Here is a 25,340-nt window from a genome sequence, read left to right on the forward strand (position 1 = left end):
ACCCATACCCTAAGAAACAGAAGTTTAATTACATAGATTCATTCGTTAAGAAGTTATAATGATATATAAAAATTTTCGCAACAGGTTGCACTCCTGAAACCATGCTTAACAATGAGCAGCAGATAGAAACTAGTTCATAGAAATCTGCGCAAAGTCTATCACAGTACGGTACGTAGGTGTATTATGAACACCATGTCAGTAAGTGTCTGGGTATGAGGCCTATTGGTGTTCAGCAACAGAGAAACCCTGATAAAGGTAAATATTTACGCTACTGCATAGATGGTTATTGGAAATGGTTACCAGGGGGCTTTTGAATCTGTTACAAAGTCTGCTTGTACCTATACGGTTATCTGAATTGTCAATATACGATATACGAAAACTTCACTCAGCATGATCAGCAACGATATACGATATACTAGAACAGTGGTTCCCAACCAGTGTGTCGCGAAACATTGGTGTGTCGCACAGTCACATAGGCTGTGTTGCGAAAATTTAATATCTAAAAAGTCATGAAGCCTTTAATAATAAGTTAAACCATATCAGTCAACGTCCCCAGCGACAGCAATAACGCTGAGTTGAGAGACACGGTTTTATTTGGGTAGAGTATTATAGTCTGACACTTCTATAATATACGTATATTATTATTCATAAAAAATTCAAGTAAATGTATCGCGCTATCATTGGCATATAGTAAAGTGTATCGCTAGTAAGAAAGTTGGAAACCACTGTACAAGTGTAATCCAATAATTCACATACAGTACATTGGATAATAATAAAACAATACGAATATTATCCGTAACAACACCTTAGAAGAATTCTAAAGAGTATCAAACTGCATCTTGTGACGGGCCCATAAATGCATCACAATGACTGGGGACCATTTTCAGCAGTTCTTGCAATACGTTAGTATGTTCTCAAATTTTTATTGTAAGACTAGTTATATTTAATGTAAGAGTTTAAGCCTTGAGTTACTGTTTTGTGGCCACCCTGCACTTTAGTAAATAAACAAATATATAACAATAATAAAAAAATACGTGTACGTTTCGTCCTTTACTGAAAATGGTAGCTTTGCATTGTCACAAATGTGTTTTGTACTATGTACGCAATAAATGCCTCATATTTAACTTTTTTTTTTTTTTTTTTGAAACGCTAATGGGTTCATTAGGTCAGACGATCTGGGAGAAAATCCATAATTTATATTACACTATACGTTAAGAGGATTAAGTCTTGAAAACCAAAGATTACTTATCTTCAACCTCCCATCCTAATAACGACTAATTTGCTTCCTCCATTTTACTATATACATTGGAGAATAACTTCTGACTACAGTTGCGGTAAAAATTATAATTTGATATAATAAACCACGTTTCCCAAACTGTGGCCCCGGATGTCGAGTAGTCCTCGAGGTGTGGCCTTGTGATTCACATAGATTGAATATTAGTCCAAAAAAAAAAGAAAAAGAAAAGAAAAGAAACAAAGAAAATACAGGAAAATTAAAATTAAAGTGAATTGCATACCACAAACTATAGTCGAGAGTCTCAAACAGGGATAGATTATGCAATTAATACATTAACGTTTATATAATTTCTAATATCTCTGTGTGTGTATATATACAGGGTGTTTCAAAAGAAATATCGGGGTTATAAGGCTTCGTAGTATTTATTACAAGTAACTTACATACATGAAATGAAAGAGCAACTCAAACAGTTTCCTACGTTGCTGTACGAAATGTATATAATGTACATACACTGTTTCTTGTGTCTGCCGTTAGAAAGCGCTAATAGCAGAAAGATGGCGACGTGAGCAGAAAGCTTTTTGTGTTTTATATTTTGCAAAGACTGAAATTTGTAGTTACAGTGCAACCGTCTGTGAGAAGAATTTTAAGGAGACGCTTACAGCTACGTCCTTATCGTCTGCAGTTGCTACAATCTCTAAAGTCTACAGACTACGGTTTACGTGTCAACTTTGCAAATGAAATGTTGCTGCATGAGGACGAAGATTTTCTGGATCTTGTCGTCCTCAGTGATGAATCGACATTCTACCTAAGTGACGATGTGAACACTCATAACGTTCACATCTGGGAGTCAGTAAATCACCACGAGATGGTACAATTGCAACAAGATTCCCCTAAATTGAATGTGTTTTGTGACATATCCCGGCGGAGAGTTTCTCGTCTATCGACTTCATATGTGACGTGTGATGACTGGGACTCACATTAAACACTTGTAGCAAAAACAAGGTTACTCTTTTATTTGATGTATTATTCATAATTATACGTTAAATGTAATAAATACTACACAGCCTTAATACCTTGATATTTATTTTGAAACACTCTGTATAAGTTATATGTATAAAAGAAGTCCTGCCTGAGTGGGTGACTGATTGATCAACCCTAGACCCAAACGTCTTAAGCTTGAAACTTGAAATTTGGACAGAGTATAAGATTTGTGATATAACGTCCCACTAAGGAAGGATTTTTGGATATTCGAGGGGGAAGATGGCAGTTATTATCTGATAACGTTCTTATGCTGAAATCTCTTAAGATTAGAGACATGAAACTTGGTGTGTGAACTTCTCATTCAAAATAGTTAGGCACATGTTTTCAGCGGTGTTCGATATTTGACGCAGAAAAGAAACAGGGCACGGTGGCTAAGTTGTAAGGTGCTTACCTCTGATGCGTTGTGTCTAGGGCTTGAACCTCGTCCAAGTAAGTTTGTGATGGACAACATCGTGTCCGTGGGTATTCTCGCGGTACTCCAATTTCCTCCTACATTCTAATTCCGCCATTTCTACCATTATCATTCACATACCTTAATCATCCATCAACCTTAGTTTAATGGGCATAAACGTGGGACGTTAAGCTGAAAGACTTCATATCATTTTCTTAGAAATGTAAACACGTTTTAATGAGATCCGTGTCTGAATGGGTAGTTAGTCAGAAGTCTGAATAACTTTGAAAGTGATATTGATCTTTGTGCGGGGAACACATTAGTAGGAGAATCCGAGCTGCATCATAGATCCTGAGGAAGGGGATAACAAGGGCCTTTGCTTCATATGGCCATGTTGAGACCCCATGTAGATGAGTTCATTGTGCAACATAGGAAGGAAAGATGAGTGGAACATGATCATGAATGTGATACTGTACAAGTAACTCCAGATAGAGGGCATTAGGGGTAGGGTGTAAAAGTACAGAGTGTAGAGTAATATAGCGGTGGATAGGAATAAAGATACGATGATGGACGGAAGAAATGAAATGAAACCTTTAAGTTTAACGTCCCACGGTTATGCCAGTTAGGCTAAAGGAGACGGTGATAATGAGAAATGAGTGAAATGGTGGAATGAAGAAAGCGGGAGAAAACGGGAGAACCCCGAGAAAACCCACGAGCACCGCAAAGTCCACACGGCGCGAGCTGGGATCGAACCAGAGACCCCAAGCACCGGAGGTGAACGCTCTACCACTGAGTCACCGCGCAAATTCAAAAATAGTCGCAGGAGGAAGGAGCCGGGCGACTATATAGGGCCACAAATGATAACTTCATTGTGCGTGCACGTCACATGGTTCTGTTAGACAGACGAATGACTATTGATGAAATGGCACATGGATTGGAAATTAATCATGGTTCCCGATACTCCTTCCGACCACAGGAACCGGATCATTTGTCGTTGCTCCTGTTGCACGCAGACACATGCATGAAGAAACCTTCCAACATCCATGAGAAAAGATAACACCACAGGCAAGTTGATCGTGTATGGCCTCGTTCATGCATGTTGAAAGTTTTCAAAATCTTGTGTAAACATACATGATGTTTTCGCCTTTCTTCATGCATGTTTACCGTGTATGTGCTCCTTCACGCAAGTTGGTTGTTTTATTTTATTTTATTTTTTTTTTTAGGTAATCCGATCACGACAGTGGAAGAAATCACGCGACTCTTTCCTCCGATTCATTCTTCCAGTAAGTTGGACAGCAAGTTGGTAATCGATGTATCTTGCAAATTGCAATGCTTGATGAAACAAATCTTTCATGCAAGTGTATGAGTCTATAACCCTCTTAATGCAGCGGCCATGATCTATTTGCAAAAAAAAAAAAAAAAAAAAAAGGAAGATAAATGGATGAACTAAAAACAAACTTTCATAAGATGGCCACAACAGCATAACAATAAAGTAAAGGAGGACAGAGATGAATGTGAACAATGAAAGGAAAAAATAGCTATATATATATATAGTAAAACAAATAAGGAAAAGAGGGAAAGACCAGTTAGTGACATAAAACTTGAGGCAGACATAAGCTTATATTTTATTCTCCAAACTGGTAGCTTTTTCAACATCGAAAAAGTGAAAATTTGTTTTTAAAATGAATCTGGAAGCTGAAAAAGTAAAAGTTAGAGGTTGTTGAATATTAGGGGTGAAGGCAATCGAGGGGTGAGTGGATGCTAAGGAAGCAAGTAAAAAAAAAAGTTTTCCCTCCTTTTTCCGTTCACCAAAAGAAGAAGAAGCATAAGTTGGAATAATGTTTCCAAAGACTTTTCCAGTACTTTCACAGATGTGATTTAATCCAGGAGAACTGGAGGAGAGAGAGAGTGAATGATTTTGCAGAACAAAATGGTGAATTGTAAACTGAGAAAATAGAAGAACTTATCAGTATAGACCAGAGATTTTGTTCTCTTTTCTTTGTTGAGAGAAAGACAAAGAGAAATCTGTTGTGTTTGTCTATTCAGTTGAAAATCTACCTTCCATTGAAAATGCTAAATTATCTCTCCTATTCGCTAGCAGTTATTACAATTTTCAGGATACAAATTGCAACACTTCACAATATGCTTCTATTTCAAAAGAATAAAAAAAAGAACTGTAACGCTTTTTAAACAAATAAATAAACAGACCTAGAATATTAAACTTTGTTTCCTTTTGTTGAATGTGCTTCTTATAAGCAAAATTTTAAACAAACTATTTTGAACTTCCTTTGTGCCAAGTGATCCATTTTAAAGGAAACAATTGTTTTTAACAGGTTTTAATTTTACGCGTGACTAATTCAATTATTGTGTTTATTAATGTTTTTTTCTTTTCTGTTGGATACTGTAGTAGCTGGCGACAAGTTAATAATATCATACGTTTCTTCTTTATCAACAACTTCTACAGAATTCTTAACTTTCAGACATGGCCACTTACAACGGAGGCAAAGGGGTCAGTTTCCCCTGGATTTTCGAAAGGTGTTCAGTTCTTGGATATACATTTGAAAACATACTAATTTGCTATCTCATACTATCTTCTTTTTTCTTGCCTCAACCCTTGAGAAAACAGTTTCATACTCTGATAAGGTATTTTCTTCGTAGTTACATCTAGATATTCTATCTTTGGTCTTCCACTTCCTGGTTTTCCTTCTGCCTTTCCCTCTATCAGCACGGTGATCCAATCGGAGTGCCGAATAAGATAACCAAACATGCAATTTCTTCTTTTTCCTATTATCTTTATGATCTGTCGTCCTTCATTAGCTTCCCTTAATACGCCCTCATTCCTTTCCCTTTCGGTCCATGATATGGGCAGCATTCTGCTCCAACACCACATTTCAAATGCTTCCAGCTTTTCTCAATGTCCACGGCTCTGTTTCGTAAAGCGCCACGATCCATACCGGAGTTTTAATAAATCGTTTACGAACGTCCAACGACCCATTTCTTGATGTTAGTAGACCTTTTTTCCTATTGAATGCTTGTTTAGCCTACGCTATTGTTGAACTTACGTCTTTTTTCACTTTTTCCGTCCGAGGATATTAGACTTCCTAAATAGGGGAACGTCTTAAGGTCTTCGATTTTCTCTTCATCTAGGAGAACGTTTGCCCCTTCCTGTACTGCTCTTGTGCACTTTATCACTTTGGTTTTCTTCTTATTTATCTTCATCTTGCATGTTTTTCCCAGTTGGTCGTTCAAGTTTGAAAGTATTTCCTGCAAGTCCTCTTCGTTCTCCGCTATCAGTGGTATGTCATTCGTCTACCTTATTGTGTTGAAAACCTAATCATTTGCTTTTACGCCTTTCTCGTTTTTATCAAAGAATTCTTTCATAGCCTCTTTTATATAGACGTTGCACAGGAGAGCTAAAAGTCCACATCTTTGCCTGACTCCTTTATAGTATAGTACTTTATCACATACTATACCCTATAGTACTAAATATATTTATATTCAATACTGTGGTACTAAGCTTATTTTTTGTAGTTAATAAGATGCTATACCTAAATAATTGTTGCATTATACATGTATTCTATGCACACGTGATCAAAATATTTGTATTCGTGACTGTTTTTTGTCTTCCTTTCTTGGAAAAAATCCTGCTGGCGTCCCTGATTTTAGACGGATGTTGATTATTATATTGTACATGTTAGTGCAGCGACTATTGATATTATTTTAAGTCAAGTAGCTTTTGTATGTCTCACGTGATTATAACCAAAGTTGCTTTAATGTTGGTATTCAATCCAATGCCTAAGACGACTGTGTTCTTAATTTGACCTTTCAACACGTTGTTATGGTACCTCAATCCCTAAGTTTTCCATCGCCCAAGTGGCAAGACTGGTATACCAGCACTTTTAAAGGCGATATAGAGTCGTGGGAGAACGACTGATACTGCTGACAGTTGATCTTATACGTTAGTCAGTGAACCTGTCAAATGCACCGAATTTATTTCAACTCTGACCAGGGTTCGGACCTCACGCAAATTGCACTCCTGTAGTAAATTTGCGGTGCTGGAAGAATTCTTCTGTCATTATACAGATTTTTTTTTTTACCTAAAACATAAGATAAGAATTTTAGGAATGATCCAAAAAATGCTTCAAAAGATTGCGATCTTGTCCAATAATAATTAGTTTTTGGATCAGGGGCCACAAAATTTTTGAACAGCCCCTAAATCGAGTTTTCGTATTTTCTACGGAATAAGCGATTCATACTGAGTTAAGTAGTAGTTTGAGTTTGGCTATACTATATGTAGTTCTCCAGATATAAAGCCTACAAAAAATTACTGATTGAAATATATAGGGTCTCTTGATCCGAGAAAGGACAGTTCATTTCAGGTTATCACAGATTATCCTATTTAAAAAAGAAGAATGTGAAAAGAAAAATAGAAAATACGTCGCTTTCTGCATAACACTACAGCCGAAATGCCTCGTCGTAAATTTCTTAAAATATAACTTCAAATTAATTAAGGTACCACTAACAACATTCTTGTTTTATTTATACGTCAACAGATGGTGCTAGCGCTTATCATCGTAGACGAAAAGAGGCGAGTCTGGAGTGAAAGTAGAAGAAGCAAACCACCTACATTTCTCTTCTGCGTCCTCCGCAGATGAGTTTGAGTAATTCAGAAGTTTGCGTGTGTACATCGGAGTGTTTGCTTGAACAGGGGAAGGAGATGAAAGAGCAATTTCTGATATCTACCTACCGGCCAGCAGCAACGAATCTGCGAATAGTTCTAGTTGGTCAAACTTTAAAACGTCGCTCATCACTATTCAAGGCACGAATTAGTATTGGCCGAGCTCTTCCTCTGAACACACACACACACACACACACACACACACATATATATATATATATATATATATATATATATATATATATATATATATATATATATATATATATATGGAAATGTCATATTCCTTTATTCATTTCCCTCATTTCTCCTTTCGCTGCCCAATTCATCGCTTTATGTTCGTTGAAACACGGTGAAAAAATTTACATGCGTATGTGTGTGTTGGTCTAGGAATTTGGAAAGAAAAAAAATATATATTTTTCTGAGAACTAAAATGCAAAAGCCGTGTTCAACTGGAATAAATGAGCCAACTGAACTCTCGAGATGGTTTCCGTAGACAAAAGCGATGCTAGAACGAGTATGTGAAAGGCACCAACTATTTTTTTAATTTTTAATTTTTTTTTGTTCCTAAGTACTTAAAGACCTTTTAGGGAATTAGAACAGTGTTTGTTGAATATGTGCGTACATGGTATATTCTGATGTTTCCCAGAATAAACATTAATGCTTCACTCAGTTTGCTGGTCCACAGAGAGCACTTAACGTTATTTTAACCTTTTTTTATTATTGAAAATTTAACATTGCATCAAGTGGCGCGTAGAATCTGCTTTGTCGAAAAGGACGCAGTGAAGTAGTTTTGTTGGACATACAAGACGAAAATACATTTGTGTGTAAACTCTTTTGCTTTGCGTATCTGTCTGTGTGGGCGAGTTTGTTCCACTTGACTTGTTCAGATACCGTCTAACTTTAATTAAATATGGCGTGTGTTTTCTTTCAAGCTTTATAGAATTTCCTAAATTGTTTAGAGTCGATAAGGGTATGGAAATTAATTCGATTTTAATTTGGAAGTTCTGTGTGCATCAAACGATTTCGGTACAACAAAGGATAAAATGATTTCGGGACAAGTAGGATACAATTCGGATTGTTCCGAAGTCCTACTTGTATTTCGGGACAAGTAGGATATACAAGTAGGACTCGGGAACACAAACTAGATTCACTTGAATTGGATTCATAATGGATCAGAATATGGGACGACCAGCAAGAGATTGGAGCATAATAAGCGACAGGATCATAGCAGTAAAAGTACCTTCCAAACCAAAAGATAGAAGAATAATCGAGGTATATAGGCCAATAACAAAGTGTGATGATGGAGAAATAGAGCAAGTGCATTGAGTGATATAAAACGTTGTGATAGATGTAAAAAAGAAGAAAATTATATTCTGGTAGGAGATTGGATTGATCGTCTGCGAAGGCCCAAGATAAGGAAAAGCAGGAAAATGTGGACTAAGGTAGCGCAACGGAAAAGGAGAGTAACTTTGCACAAGGATAAAGCTGGCAACAGTGTATTCAAGAATCATAACAGGAAAATTAATGATCGAAAACGCCAGGAAATCAACAAATATATAAGATAGTTCATACTCATTTTGAAAATATGTAGAAACCAATTTAAAAACGGTGAAACATATCCAACAGACAAGAACATAGACATAACTTACTTACGATGAACAGTGAAATGAATTTTTTAAAAGTGGGCAAAAACGAAAAAGAAATGAAAAGATTGATACAAAAGTTAATGACAAAAAATCTGTAAGAAAGTTTCAGAATAACACAGGAAATAAGATGACATAGGAATCTATGAAGAGAGAAATTAACATAAAACTGATCTACTTACTACCTCGAATGCCTTACTAGGAGGTACCAAAGAGAAAAATAGCAAGGAAAGAAATGATGAAAGTACTGGAATTAATGAACAGAAAAAGAGAACTGAAGAATGCGAAAAACAATAAAACTAAGGAGCAGTATAAAAAAGTAAGAAATCTGATTAATCAAGAGTGCTGACTTCTCAAAGAGAAATACGTGAAATAAGGATATAAAGAGAAAGAAACGGGCACGAAAAGAGGAGAGTAGATGCAGTTTATGACAAAGTACAAGCGAATTGTAAATACAGAAGAAATACCATGATTAAGTGAGAACACAGTGGGAATACTTAGAAAAAGCTTCATAGAAGCGACAATCAATTAAAGAAAATTGAAAACATAAATAAAGAAGAAGAATAGGCGAAAGCAAACTCCTTATCCAGATTCAAAATATAAAAAAATACCAGGTATAAGAAAGAGCAACAAAACTCATAAAATGCTAGACTAAGTCCAGGACAGATCGTATGAAGTTTACTGTGTAAATAACTGAAGGTACTCCCAGATTTCAATAAGAGCAAGCTACCAATACGAAGTGCTGGGAAATTCGAGAATGGCAAAACGATAGGTTTATAGACGAAATATGCTTCTAAAGTCTTCAAAAATGACTCTTGCAAGGGAGACTGGAAGCCAAAACAGACAAAGTACCAACATAAAACCAGTTTAGTTTGAGAAAAACTGAGGTATTTAAAGAAATACTTACACAGAAAGCATTAAATCAAGAACGAACTTCATTTGACAATGAACTTACATGGCGTTTGCGGACTTCAAGAATGTTTTCAGAACTTACAATTGAATAAAAGTTTGATGGTTGTGAAGAAATCCTGGATAAACTGGTTTCATAATGCAATGATTAATAATTGAAGTAAGAAAAAAGGAAAAACAACTTAAAAAGTAATCAAGAAAATATGATCATTGTCACCCTTAATATCTATATTGCAAAAACAATAAAAGAAAAGAAAGACTGTGTAACAGCCCAGAAATAACTGTTCATGAGCAGGAAATACACACCCTTAGATTCGGGTAAGATATTACGCTATTAACAGGTAGTGAAAATAATTAGAATTAGATGTAAATGAAATGCAGGAAGTCCTTAACAAATTCATCATGAGAATCAGCAAAAACAAAACAAAACTTATGATAAGAGCGGGAAAAAAAGAAGATGGAAATCGAAATAGATGAAACAAATTGTGTTACTTAAGTAACGAAATGACAAGGGATAAAAGGTTTAAATAAAAATGTAAAACCCAGAATATGTTAAACGAAGAACTCATTTTAATAAAAAGAAAAGCTTTTGGTCGGAAATATAAATACAGAGTTCAAAGGGAAGCAGAGGAAGGTTAGGTATGAAATATGTGTTGAATAGAAGGCAGCTCAGAATTTCCTGATTTCTTTTTTTAAAAAAACTTATCCTTAATTATTTTATATATATTGTCAAATAGCTTCATATAACGTAAATAAAGATTCCAGGTAGATTGATAATCAATTTCTCCAGGTACCACGAACAGTCTAAAATTTCAAAACAAAAATTTTTTAAAAAATACAATTTTTGTAAAATAAAAAGATTAAAATACTCACATGCAACTCTATCCATCACGACTCTGGAACTCACTAAAGAAATAATAAACACTTCTGACCAGAGTATATACACTTGTTTATTAAAAACTAAATTCCAGTGTAACAGTTTCAACAACGTAACGTTGTCTTCATCAGACACTAACTCTGAGTTAGTGTCTGATGAAGACAACGTTACGTTGTTGAAACTGTTACACTGGAATTTAGTTTTTAATAAACAAGTGTATATACTCTGGTCAGAAGTGTTTATTATTTCTAAAATACTCACTTTTGGGCCAATCCATGCTAAGTGCTCAAGAAGAAAAGGAAACTTGCCGCTCTACCTTTTCAAAAAAAATCTAATTAGTTCAGAAATGTTGAGTCGATACAAGAGTACTTCAAACCATAATTAATTATTTTTTGCGTTTTCTCGATTTCAGGCGGTTACGTTGTTTTGAATATATCAGCATGCATTTGTCCTACCAAATTGAAAATTGCTGAACGTCTCCAACTCGCGCAGTGCTAAAACTTTGATCTCTTAACATTTTTGCCTAAAACCACTTGAAGGGGGTGAAATCAAGGCCTACAGTAGCAACATTTTTGGACATTGAAGATATGTTTGGGAAGAGGAAGCAATTGACGTAGAAGTCTGAATTTGTGTGTGCGTGTAGTCCGTGGTCATAAGTTAATACACAAAAGTTTACAGACCTGTAGATGCTCCCAAAAGCTTTAAAAATTGTAAAGTTGGGGAATTATGCCAGTTTGGCATGCTTCACTGTTCCATAGCTCCATGGATAAAAAATCTGAAATTTTGGGAATAGTTAGCCCTTTAGTATACCATAACACACAACAAAGCGCGTTTTGTGTTTCCGAGCGAATTGGGTCAAAGTATTAAGTAATGACGTCATACTCTAGGAGGTGTTTTGTTCATAAAATCTACTGGAAATTTGTTGTTGTGAAGTGAAATAAAGTAGGATGAATGGTTAGTCCAGTCAAGGTTCTCAAGCTCGTTTCTTTCCTCTAGTTGTGACTCACTGTCTTATCACACCCACAGCAGCACTGGTGAAGAATGCCGCTATCAGCAGAAGGCGAGAACAGTCAAAAAGTACATTTGACAAAAAGTCCGTAAGTGCTCATTGTTCTTGCTGCTTGCTATATCAATGATATTCAATCATGTTTATTCTTGTTTTAACTGTCAACTCATGCAGCAGACTGTTGTCCTTTCGTTTGATCTACATTCCCCAGTTAGTGTTCACAGCAAAGAACACACAAATGCAGACCTCTACGTCAGTTGCTTCCTCTTCCCAAACATGTCTTTAGTGTCCAAAAATGTTGCTACTGTAAGCTCCGATTTAATCCCTTTCAAGTGGTTTTAGACAAAAAATATTAAGAGGACAAAGTTTTAGCTCTACACAAGTTGGAGACGCCAGCAATTTTCATTTCGGTAGGGCTAACTCATATGGAGATATTGAATAATCCGTAAGTGCCTCAAATCGAGAAAATAAAAAATGATGGCAGCCGATGCGTAGCTACGGGATGTTTTAAAAATCCAATGGTTGTGAAGTACCCTGATATAGGATAAACATTCATGAAAAAAAATTGATTTTTGGAAATGGTCGAATGCTTGATCACTTAGAATGGATCGACTCTTTTACGAAATCCGCTCACCTTTAGTGACCTTTTTCTGTTAGAAATTTCAATAATTTACTTGAAAAAAACTTTAGCTTCTTCAGTCGAGTCAGTCAAGTACCACCAGTTGCTCAACATTTGGACAAAAATTCCAAAAAGTAATATTTCATTGTTTTGTGAAAATTACTTTTCAATTTATGTGTTTCGTGTGAATAGTTACTTTGATAAGAAACACATGTTTTGCATCTTTGCAGCTCTTCGCTTATTTCATAACACAGTGATGATGAAAATAATCCATAACTTACCCATACGTTCAAGTACCGCCCACCCATACGTAATAACGTTGTATGGGGAGGTGCAGGTTCATATCGCTACTCTTTTGTCTTGAATGTTTTATAAGTTAAATTTTGGCACGTTCTTTCTCGATTATTGTGTTGCTAGGATAAATCCACGTCGACAAATACATGTAGCTTCTCCAAGCTCTAGTGTTTTGTCAGTGATGGATCCGTGTGTACGTTGACTAATTAATCATATCAACATAGTTTGTTGTTTCTAACTTCATTTTAGGAACAACGAATTCACGTAGGAGTACGTGATCTCCAAATTGGGGCGTTTGTCTTGCTCTTAGAACTTGCCTCCAATTCAGATCTCACCTACTTCAGTATCTTGGTCAACCAACATTGGAAGAAGTAGATACTCGGAACAGCCAAACGATGCATTTGTACAGATCACTGGTTCAATTATTTGCATCCATGTGGCGAGAAGTCGCAGTGAGTTGCCACACTGACTCAAATGACGAACTCCTTCTCTTCTCTTTCGTTATGGATTACAAATCAAAGTAAAGCAGAGTGAGCCGTAGACATCCATGAAGTAATGAGCGATGGCTTTTCGCTGGTTCGTTTGTTTTTACGTACTAATGCAAGACCCTATTTTCAGTAGTTATCCATCTGGCTTGATGAAGATTGCTATCAGCTAACTAAATGTGGCATTCTCCTGAAGAAACTGCTTGTTAGCAAATATTAGTTTTGATCCGTGCGGAGTGAAATCACGGTGAAGTTGAGCTTCCAGTCTAATGGAACGAACTGAAAACTGTAGTGGCAACTCTTCGCATGTTGGAAATGCTGATCTGTTTGATTCGGTAGTCTTGCCGTGTATGGATTCAACGAAATGTCGAAATGGGCATTCATTTGTCTGTATTATACCGGTGATTCTCTGCATGGGTATGTTGAGGAAGTCTTCAACTTAGAAACGACAACCATGTTGATCTGATTAATTGGTTAACATACACGCTAATCGAGCCACCATTGTTAACAACCTTGAACTAGGACATGGATTTATCGGAGCAACTTTATAATCGGAAGAGAAGATGTCAAAATTAACACTCACACACAATTTAAGGCAACAAGGTTAACGACATGAACAAGTACATACAATATTAGTTTTAAGGGTTGACGGAACTCAAATTGCACTCCCTCGTCCCACACGCATGTGTTCTGGGTTACTTCCGTCATCAATGTTTGGAAATAAGTGTAGAGGTGCATAATCAAAATAAGTTTCTTACATAATTAACAGTACAAGAAAAAGAAACATTGAAATTAATTTTATTTCGAGTTTTAAAATACTGGTGGCACCTGGAACTACTTGATAGATAAAACTGAGAAAATGAAATTTTTTCATGTAAAATACACACCTTTCTAAAAAAATGATTTTACTAGGAGCAAATTGATTTCATATAAGTATTTTTTGCAAAAGTTATTTTTTAACTTTTTTGAAATTTTAGGCTGTTGGTGGCACCTGAAGAATTTGAAAAATTGACCTGAGCCGTTATACGGTGTCCATTTTGCAAAAAAAAAAAACAAAAAAAAAAAACGCTGATTTAAAACATAAAGTGAAAATTCAATCCATTCCAACGCGCACGCATGGGGAAACGGTCCACCAAGTCCGGACCCTCCCCAAAACTTCCTAAGTTAACATGCATGTGTACATTTTCTCAATAAAATTATTCTTTTTAACAAGGAAATGATTGATGTAGGATGAAAATTTGATTTTACATTTCATTTGTACTCTTTCTCTTATAAAAATACTTATATCTATCATTTTGTAAATGGAAATATAGGTGGAAGTATTTTGCAATCACTTATCAAATTTTCGGGTGCAGAATAATATCCGTTCAATACTACACAAACGTACGAGCTTATAGTATTCGAGCCTCCCCGAAAACTTGGAACCATCCCAACAAAAAAAATTCGGGGTGCGCGCCTGAAGCACCCTATCGTATAGACAATGTGAAGCATGGACTCTAGGGGAAGGAAAACACACAGTAGATGCGTTCGAAATGAGGTGCTCTAAAAGAATGGTGAACATTAAATGGATAAATTAGGTATAAAATAGCGTATTGAAAATGGAAGGAAGGGAGAAATATAATGAAGACGATCTTGAAAAGATTTGACAGATGAGACATAGGGGAATCACGTTATCGGTTTGTAAAGGGGATGACGAGGGAAATTTACCTTGAGGAATATCAATACTGAAATATTTGAACCAAATAATTTAAGATACGGGAAAGAACAATACAAGGAAATGAAAAAAATAAAATAAAGTATTCCAGTTTAACGACCCACGATTATGCCCTTTCTAGGGTAAGGGAGACGAATCATTAAGACAAATGAGTGATGATGGAATGAGAATGGGACTGCGGGAGGAAACGAGAAAACCCTCGGACTCAATGTTGCTCACGTCAAACTAACTTCACTGGGGATTGAACTAGGGATCCCAAAATATTAGAGAAAAGCGCTCTACCACTGAGCCACCGTGCCCCCACAAGGAAATAATAATAATAATAAAAGCTCGTTCTGAATAGAAAGCTATGGAAAGTTACAGCTAGAAGAGCGCACATATGTTAGGAAATTATGTTATATGTGTGCATCGAAACTCGCACTTGCTTACATAGAAAAGTGCGTATAATATAAACGAAACAAAATAGACTCTGGGAAAAGAGAAGTACGTATCTGTAAACATACAAATTTATATCTGTAAACTGAAATGAAATAGACTCTTGTAAGGATAGTAAAGGGTATCGCACGGAAGTAAAGCTAAATGAACTGTTTGCAGTATGATGAGCTGCATACCCTTTCTGACAGGCAACCAACAATGCTTTGCTGATATACGGGTTGCAGGGAAACTAGTGCGGTTTTTAAACGATACGGTAGTTAAAATCCCGTTACGCACGTCATAGACTTTATAAGTAATCGCTCTAGTTCAATATTTATCGTGTGAGGTAAGAGACGGACGTTAAACAGAACAATCTTATAAGTTTCACTGCGTGGTTCTAATAATTTACATATATAGTGTTTTAAAAATATTAAATCCAAAGGATTCTTACGTATCTGAAAAGAATAATTCGCTCGCTTCAGCTACGTATGAAACGATAATTTTTAAAAATATAATTAAAGAAGTACATCATAGTGAATACCATGGGAATAAATTCTAAAGGTAAGGTTTCTTCTGATGATAATGAGTAAGTCTCTTTCAAACGTGTTTCCCATGTTCGATTCCTGTAGCAACAGAGAGCTTTCGGAGTTCGTAGCGATTGAAAAAAAATGAAATGGAATCTTTAAGTTTTACGTCCCATGGTTATGCCGGTTAGGGTAAAGCAGACGGTAATGATGAGTAATGAATGAAATGGTGGAATGAAGAAAGTGGGAGGAAACGGGAGAACCCCGAGAAAACCCACGCACACGGTGTTTGTCCACCACAAAGTTCACTTGGCGGAGGCTGAGATCGAACCCGGGACCCTAAGCACCAGAGATGAACGCTCTACCAGTGAGACACCGCGGCCTTTTCGTAGCGATTGATGGCAATTGTAGAGATAGTGAAGGCCGGGACTGGAAATATAGAAAAAAAAAAAAGAAAAGAAACGGCTTTGGGTTCAAGTGCGGAAACCATGGATCATCCGATTGAGTGTGCTTTTCTGGTCCACAATACCCTTCGTTGGCGCAGTTTAGTGGCCAAATAGCTTAATTTAGTACCTAGGATAAAATTTTCTCTTTGAATTCTGTGACCTCAATACCAACATTTAATGCTATGGCATAAACATATAACGCTTAATGTAGTACAAGAAGTCGATTTTGTTTGGGGGGGTGCGGTGGCTCAGTGGTAGAGCGTTCACCTCTGGCTTGGGGTCCCGGGTTCGATCCCAGCCCCCGCCAAGTGAACTTTGTGGTGGACAAACACCGTGCTCGTGGGTTTTCTCGGGGTTCTCCCGTTTCCTCCCACTTTCTTCATTCCACCATTTCACTCATCGCTCATCATCACCGTCTCCTTTAGCCTAACCGGCATAACCGTGGGACGTAAAACTTAAAGATTTCATTTCATTTCGATTTTGTTTGGCTCAATTGGCCTGTATTCGTTTCCCTTGCTGGTAAAGTAGCTTAAGCGTTTAGTTGAAGATTCGATTCCCGTTTAATGTTTTTGCCTTGGATATTTGTAAGTAGTTGTTCTGATTCCACTTTAATAGTAGGTCCCATTTTACATAACATTGCTACTGAAAAGGGACGTTAAACTCTAATCTTATTTATGTTCTAATCAAAAATCGGTAAGAGCGATTGTTTTCTTTTTCTTGAAAGGCAGTTTTAAAATACTTACTAATCATTAATCTAAAATGGAAAGAAATTAGTTCACTCTGATTCACTATCCTTGTTAAAATATTTGTGCTAGTTGAGACAAACTTGGCAATATAGCATAAATATACGTGTCACACACCAAGTCACTTCAATTTTGATCTCTTTAAGTTTTACGTCCCACGATTATGCCGGTGAGACTAAAGGAGACGGTGATGAGCAATGAATGAAATGCTGGAATGAAGAAAGTGAGAGGAAACGGAAGAACCCCGACAGAATTCACTCACACGGTGTTTGTCTACCACAAATCTCACGTGACACGAGCTGGGATCGAACAAGGACCCCATTCATGAGAGGTGAACGCTCTACCACTGAGCCACCACGACCGTCACTGCAATTTTAGACATAAAGAGCAATGGAGGCTGACTTTGGATTTAAACGGCATCGGAAGTGTCACTGTTCATCTCAGCGACTTCGAAAACTGTGGATTCGGCACTAATATCGGTCATTTTCGATCACTTTTATATATCCCCTCCCCCTTTTCTAAGTAGCACCGTCAAAGTGGAATGATAAAAACCATTCCAGGCCCGAACCTTATCAATGTTGAAAATTTTATCGAGATCGGTTGGGTGGTTCAAGAGTTAAGTCACAAATATAGTCAATTTCATTAAATGACCAACGATTAAGCTGCAAAGCTAAAGGTAGCTGTGATGATGATGAACGAAATAGTGTAATGAAAGAAAATGGAAGTAAACGGTAGACCCCCAAAGATATCCACACCACACTGTTTAACCAGCAAGAAACTCATTTGGTACGCAAAGGGATCGAATCAGGAATCCCATTTACCAAAGGTGAGTCCTTTACTACTGAGAAACTGTGGCAATCAGCTTGGGAATGAACAAAGAAGAATACTAAGTATTATTATAAAATATTGATGTTATCTATTAGTTTGTATCGCCGATTGGATCTTTAAGAGACTTCATCCCGGCGAAATTAAAATACCTCTAATTTTACAGTAATTATGTGATATCTTCAAATAGATTAAAGATAATCGAAATGTGAAACAAGAGCTCCCTAAACAATATTATTTTACATGAGAAACCGTTATCACGACTCACTTATCTGCTTTCGATTTCGAGCCATTTTGATAATCGGCATTTATTTTCGCGTTTCTAAACAGGTGAAAACGGAAAGTCACTAGGTGACTTGTGATAACGGTACCTCACGCAAAATAATATTGTCTAGGGCGCTCTTGTTCCATATTTCAATAATATTTTCTCTATTTGAAGATATCACATAATTACTGTAAAATTAGCGGTATTTTAATTTGGCCGGGATGAAGACTCTTAAAAAGTGGATTTTGTTTTTAAATTTACAAAGTGATAGGAATTAATTAAATATCAGGGTTAAGTTGGTGACCCTGACTCATCTAAACTAGGGCCGCGGTGGCTCAGTGGTAGAGCGTTCACCTCTGGTGCTTGGGGTCCTGGGTTCGATCTCAACCCCCGCCAAGTGAACTTTGTGGTGGACAAACACCGTGTGCGTGGGTTTTCTCGGGGTTCTCCCGTTTCCTCCCACTTTCTTCATTCCACCATTTCATTCATTACTCATCATCACCGTCTCCTTTAGCCTAACTGGCATAACCGTGGGACGTAAAAGTCAAAGATTTCATTTCATTTTTACATCTAAACTAATGTCTATCGTAGGTTTAATTTCCGCAGCAAACATTTCTGACATATATAAGTTCAGGACACATCCTATATGCACTACAAGATGGAATCAATCTCAGGATGGAGGTGCAAGTTTAGGTTTATCTGGATTTGGAAAGAGATTTTTAACAAACTATTCTCTTGTTTTGTTTTCGTTGACGCATGCGTAAGATTTTACTAAAAAAGAAGAAAATAAAAACCAACAGGTGATGTAGGGAACGATATTTTAAAAGAGTCATCTCCTTGAGGAGCGATGTGGGTTTTCAAATTTATGCCTCAGCTCCAACTCTTGTTTCCGCGCTCTTTGAGCATTCCTAATGAGCGGGAGTTTTCACAAAAGAACGGCTGCTATTAAAGTATGCTGTGTTGTGTGCAGACAGGCAGGTGCTGCAGGGAAGGAGTTGACGCTGACTTTCTAGCAAACTTTTGCCTCCCTTCACTCGCAGGAACAACGATGGATATAGTGTGTGTGTTCTTGTCTCCAAGTCTCTTGTTGAGGTAGAAGACTGATTTTTGTCTTAAGAATATACTGAGTCTTCCTTCTACAGGGATTCTGCTTACCGTGCGAACACAAAAGATGAAGTAAATGAAGGTTTAGCCAATGAGAGCGTGAGTAACAAAAGGGCGAGTGAACGATCTCTGTTCAAACATCCTCTCTTCTCTTGATCCTCTCCTTAGTGGAGAGAGTTTGTGTTGTGTCACGTACTTTCTACTTGCTATCCCTGCACCCAATCTTTTTAAAGAAGAAATATGTTGACTATAGCAACCTGTGACAACTTGCAGTTCTGAGAACTTTACAAATCCTTCAAAATTTATTATGACCACGTAGTGCAAACTATAAGGTCGGGTTATTCGTCCTTTTGGCCGTTAATCCACACAATAACAATTGAACGAAATGTCTTGTTTTTGCAATAAAGTTATTATTATGGCAAAGTTCGTTAATTGAGTTTATCCGTTAACATCTTCAAGGGTAACGGTGACTATTCATATCCCGTTAAAAATCTGTAACATCCCCTAGTTTTTATGCAACACACACAGTGGCAAAGAGATGTTGGTTGCATATGATAAACGGATATGAAGCTATTATTACTGCAATTATCTCGGACGAATTTGTTAATAAAGTCAATACATTAACATCTTCGAAGGCAGCGGTTTCTATCTATATTCCTTTTAAAATCTGTAACACTCTCTAGCTTTTGTGCAACCTATGGGCTTAGTAGCAAAGATTTGTTGGTTACCTATAATAAAATGATATGAAAGTCCTATGAGATAAAGAAAGTGGCATACTTGAGGATAAAGTCTCAAGCATAAATTTCGAGATAAACGATTTTTTAGGATGGGGCTAATGAATGTCGTTTGTTGCCAATCTGATGAAGTTGATAAGTTTTATTTTTCTGGAACACATTATTGACTTGAGTTGATCTTGAGTTTAACGCCCCTTTTGGCATCTAGGCTATGTGAGACGGGACCTACTGATTAATGTGGAATTCGAAGCACATGATCCCCATTCGGAAATCAAGTCCTGGTCTCCCACGCGGCGACGAAGGAGCTCTTATTTAGGTACTATGTATGACAAATATATACTATTAGTAATAGATTGCATTTACTGTTGTTTGATTTCTCCGAACAGTGACGCGCATACTGTTTATAACGAACTCTTTCTAATTTACGAAGAAAGAGCTGATATCAATTATTGGAAGATGACTTGTCGCAACTGAGATTCTTTAATGCTTCACGGTCTTCCGCTAACCTCTTCGTCTTCATGTACAATTTTCTTTTCTGATATCGTCCATTATTTGCAGTCTCATTCGCCCTCTTCCTCTCTTTCCTGCTACCATACCCTGTAGTACATCCCTCATTATACAGTTCCTTCTTACCCAATGTCCCAATTAGTTCCTCTTCTTAACAATATCTAAATTTGTTCGTTTCTTCTTCACCATTTCTAATACTCTCTCGTTCGTTTTCCACTCGACCAGCTAATTCTCTCCATTCTTCTCCATACCCACATTTCGAATGTTTTAAGTAGCTTTTTTTTATTGTTTATCCGAAATTTCCATATTTCTGCATTATACATTACAATACTCCATACAAAGCATTTTATAATTCTTTTTTCATTTCTTTATTCATGGTTTTCAAAACATACTTTTCTTCCTTCTAAAGGTTTCTTTCTTCATTTTATCCTTGCTTTCATTTCACCTTCAAATTTCATATCATCATTAATAATATTATTTAGGTCGAAAACTAGTCACCTGTTCTATTTTCTTCCCTGCTATTTCTATACTTGACAGGGGCTGCTTCGTTCCAATCACCATGGCTTTTAGTCTTCTAACATTTATTTTCATATTCTTCACAGCCCTTCCTCCAGGTTCCTAACATCTTATCGAGTTTTATTTCAATTTCCGCTAGAACTGCCATATCATCTGCAAACCGTATATATATTGTCATTCTTGCAGTAACCAAAATGACGTATTGATTACGTAGGATTGTAAACATTTAAATCCAAAATTTAAATTGTTTGCGCCTTCTAAAATTATTCAATAAAACTATTTAATAGGAGCTTGTATAATATAATCACATTTCTTTTATGCATGAACAAATGTGGACTATCGATTTAAATAATAATAATAATAATAATAATAATAATAATAATAATAATAATAATAATAATAATAATAATAATAATAATAATAATAATAATAATAAAAGAATTGTCACCAGTCTAAGTATGAATTCAAGTATGCTTTTATTTTAAGAGTGGTTGTGAAACGCTGTATTTTGTTCATTAGTATGATTGTCCCACCAAAAACGTATTTTACATGTTTAGTGTAACCTGGTAAGATTTGAAAAGAGAGCTGAATACAATATACAATGATTTAATTCAGAAAATGTATTGTTCTGGTGTAATAGATCATATAATCTATTGTAAAAGCTTTCGCTAGTGAAACCACACCTGGTGTAAATATCAGTGAATAATGTTATGATCAGGTTAAAAGTCCTTCTTACTTAGGTTTGGGTGACTCTCCACCTCATCCTCACTACCCCTGTTTGAAGGGTAAGGGGAAAAACAGTTGGTGACTGTTGGTACTATTTCACTGCGTACAATAACGAATGTACAATAACATTTACCTTTATTAAGTGATCATTCTTGTAATTCAACCCTATTCATTTTGTACACGGTTTTCGATATTTAAAAGCTGATTTCTCGACAATTTAGTATTGTAACATTCCTTCTTTCTTTCCCCTTATCTTTTTAAAATTGTGTTCTATTTAAGATCCGAAATGACGAAAACTAGCACCGATCGATGAACAGTATTTCCGAACTAATGAACATGATATAAAACATCAAATAGTTAGTGTTGATGTTTCACTTGGGGAGCACGACTAAATTTTGGGGGGCCCGTACTCGTGTGCCTCCCCGTAACTACGGGCCTGTCTCAGACATGTTGTATTGTAATGTAGGTTAAAACATATAAAATTATTATTTTCGATATACAAATAAATTGCTGCCCCCCCTTAAAAAAAATGTGCCTGCTTCTTCCTTTGTCCACCCAGAATTAAGAAACTGGCGGCGTCACTGAGCTCAAATGGTGCTACATAGTGGAGAAACAGTTCCTTGAAATGATTTATTGTTCGAAGGATAGTTTCTATCTTCTATCTTAACTCTTTATTCAAATTAGAAGTAGTGGAAATATATCACTTCTGCTCTTAATGTTGAGCCGTAATAATAATAATAATAATAATAATAATAATAATAATAATAATAATAATAATAATAATAATAATAATAATAATAATAATAATAATAATAATATTAATAAATAAATAAATAAATAAATAAATAAAAAGCAAGTAGCGGAGAGGAGATTTTTCGAATTGATTCAACAATCACAAGGTATTTCAGTTTTATTGTTACCAGGTATTTCTCTACTAAACCCGGACATGATGCCAATTTTCTTTTATTTGCGGTTTCAATACTAATTTATAATTGTAGAAATAACGGTATGAAATAATGGGATATGAATTTTTGGTTGTGGATTAACCTTATGTTATCACTATTATCTCTCTACTAAATCTGAACCCGGAAGAAACCCACAGCAACCCTTGTTTCATGGGCGCTCGAAGGTGGCAGCAGGGTGGGGCACGGCACCCTTCCCCGCTCACGAAAATGTATACATAATATAACAAACCACATATATTAAATATCAGACATAGTAAAGCAACCATGGAGATGGTCCCCCCTAGAAAATTTTCTTCGGGCACCTCTGTCTTGCTTTCAATATTTTTCTCATAGGGTGAAAACGGTAATATATATCTAGAGATGGTTTCTGATATATAGGATGCCAAGAATTAGTTTTATATTAATCCTGTTTCTTTTTAGCCTAAAATAGTAAAAACTAGTTGAATTTCGAGTTTCGATATTAGTTTCCATATACACAGAGGGGGCGCGATGGCTCAGTGGTAGAGTGTTCACTTCCGGTGCTTGGGGTCCCTGGTTCGATCCCAGCTCGCGCCGTGTGGACTTTGTAGTGGACAAACAGTGTGCTCGTGAGTTTTCTCGGGTTCTCCCGTTTCCTCCCACTTTCTTCATTCCACCATTTTCACTCATCTCTCATAATCACCGTCTCCTTTAACCTAACCGGCATAAGCGTGGGACGTAAAACTCAAAGATTTCATTTCATTTTTTCCATATACACAGAGAAACAAAACGTATGCGGCAAATGTACAAACATAGGTTACATGCGTAAATCCTGTAATAACATCCTGCAGCAAACATATAAGTAAAAACGCATGTTTTATAATACTTTCCGTATAAGTTCCATTTATACGTAATTTCCTTCTGAAAGAAAGAACTGTATATAAGCGGTAAGAGCCTTACATACAGATGGACGTATATATCATGTAGCTGACGTATGTAACATACCTATTCGTATGTAATATACGGAAGACTGCTAAATGTCAGACATCTGCAGCGGCATGATGTAACATCTAAGCGGGAAAGAGGTAGTACGTATGTAGCCTATGGGTAACGTATGCCCCGTACGAATTTTCGTAGTAAACATATCGATTTCGTATATTTGTATAACATACCAGAGTTGCCAACCTCAGATGATAAAATTGTCGATTTTCTTCTTTAAAATTATCGTGTATTACAAAAAGATATCGTATATTCGTTATGGGCGTGATAATTGTAGAAAAAAAGTATAATAATACTTATAATACCAATAATAAATAATAAAGGGATATAGTAATCTTCAGTTTCGAAGTTCATATTGGCGTCACTGAATTAATCATTTTAAAATCCTTATTAATACCATTCTGAGCAACAACAATATTTCCACCCCCTCGTAAACCTAATTGAATTTAAAGAATGCAAGCAGAGTTGCCATTTACCAATTCTCAAATCTTTATTGATTTCTTTTAACGGGAATGACTTTAAAACCTTCAGTGCACGTGTCTTTTTTAATTACTTAATGCACATCTACAATTTATTTGCACATTCAAAAATCAGCAAAAAAGTGTGCGTTCTAAGATTATCGTATATTTACCTATTATCGCAAGGGCATTATCGTATATACCACGCAAGGCTTAAATTATCGTACACCACGATAAATTATCGTATAGTTGACAAGCCTGTAACAGATAGTATGCACGTGTTTTTGGTATGGATTTAACATCGAAAGAATATGTTCTATCATGGATCTTTTCCGTCTACTGCCACCATAAGTTAAACCTTTAATACTTCCGGCTTTGATATTGAATTTCCTTAGTATACGATATCTTCACAATGTGAAACGGAAATTAATTGTTTTTTTTGTTTAAATAATTTCAGATTATAAGAATTTCTAAGAACATAATTAAAAAGTATACCTAGTTTCGGCGCTAGTGCTATCTATACGTCGATTCTATCAATACGTGGAAATTGCACTACACTGGCCAAATGCCATCTGAGTTACCTGAGGTGGTATTCAGGAAATCATTTTTTTTTTAAAAAAAAGGAGGAAACCAAGAGAAGAGTAAATATAAAGTTCCTATTTGCTGAACATTCAACTACATAATATACACCTTGCCTTTTAATAAAGTTCAAATCAACAACCATAATTACTGCAAAACAATAAACTCTGAAAGGGTGTCTCCAGTGACTCCCTACTTTCTTGCCGGTGAGTACCAGGGTCGATATGAGTATGTAGAGAACCGGTAGGCTCTGTAGGTCACGAATACGTTGGTTTCGGTATCGTAAAGTGATGCGTGTTCGAACAGGAGTCGAAACACCGATTGCCGGTTCCGACAGTGTTGTAGATACTTTTCGGGTCAGCATGTGTCACTGCAGAGGCTTCCAGTGATCTTTCGGTCTATCATCATCTCCTGACTCTGTTGCATAATTCTACGCCACACATTACCCATGAAACCACAGAAATCCAGCATGATCCTCACAAGAAGTGACGAAAACAGCAAAAAAGCACGTATTGTTTACTTGTGGGCAAGCATATCTCCGGTGACCCAAGGGTCTCTCGGGCAATATAGGTATGGGGGAGAAGGTGTAGACACGTTAATTTCCGAATATGAAAACCACGATGTCACACACTGATTTCTCTCAGCTATTTCAACCCATGCGTCAGCTGAGCTTGGTTTGT

The 25,340-nt window shown here is 36.3% G+C and overlaps 1 protein-coding gene across 1 annotated transcript in view; it reads right to left on the reverse strand.

Moving 5' to 3' along the window:
- Window positions 1-25,340, reverse strand: part of LOC145669904 (dipeptidase 1-like) — a 55,237-nt gene that overhangs the window by 20,185 nt on the left and 9,712 nt on the right. The gene's annotated exons all lie outside the window — the stretch shown is intronic.

This window comes from Thermobia domestica, chromosome 2 (assembly GCF_964235325.1).
Source record: "Thermobia domestica chromosome 2, izTheDome1.hap1.1, whole genome shotgun sequence".
NCBI classification, from domain to species: Eukaryota; Metazoa; Arthropoda; class Insecta; order Zygentoma; family Lepismatidae; genus Thermobia; species Thermobia domestica.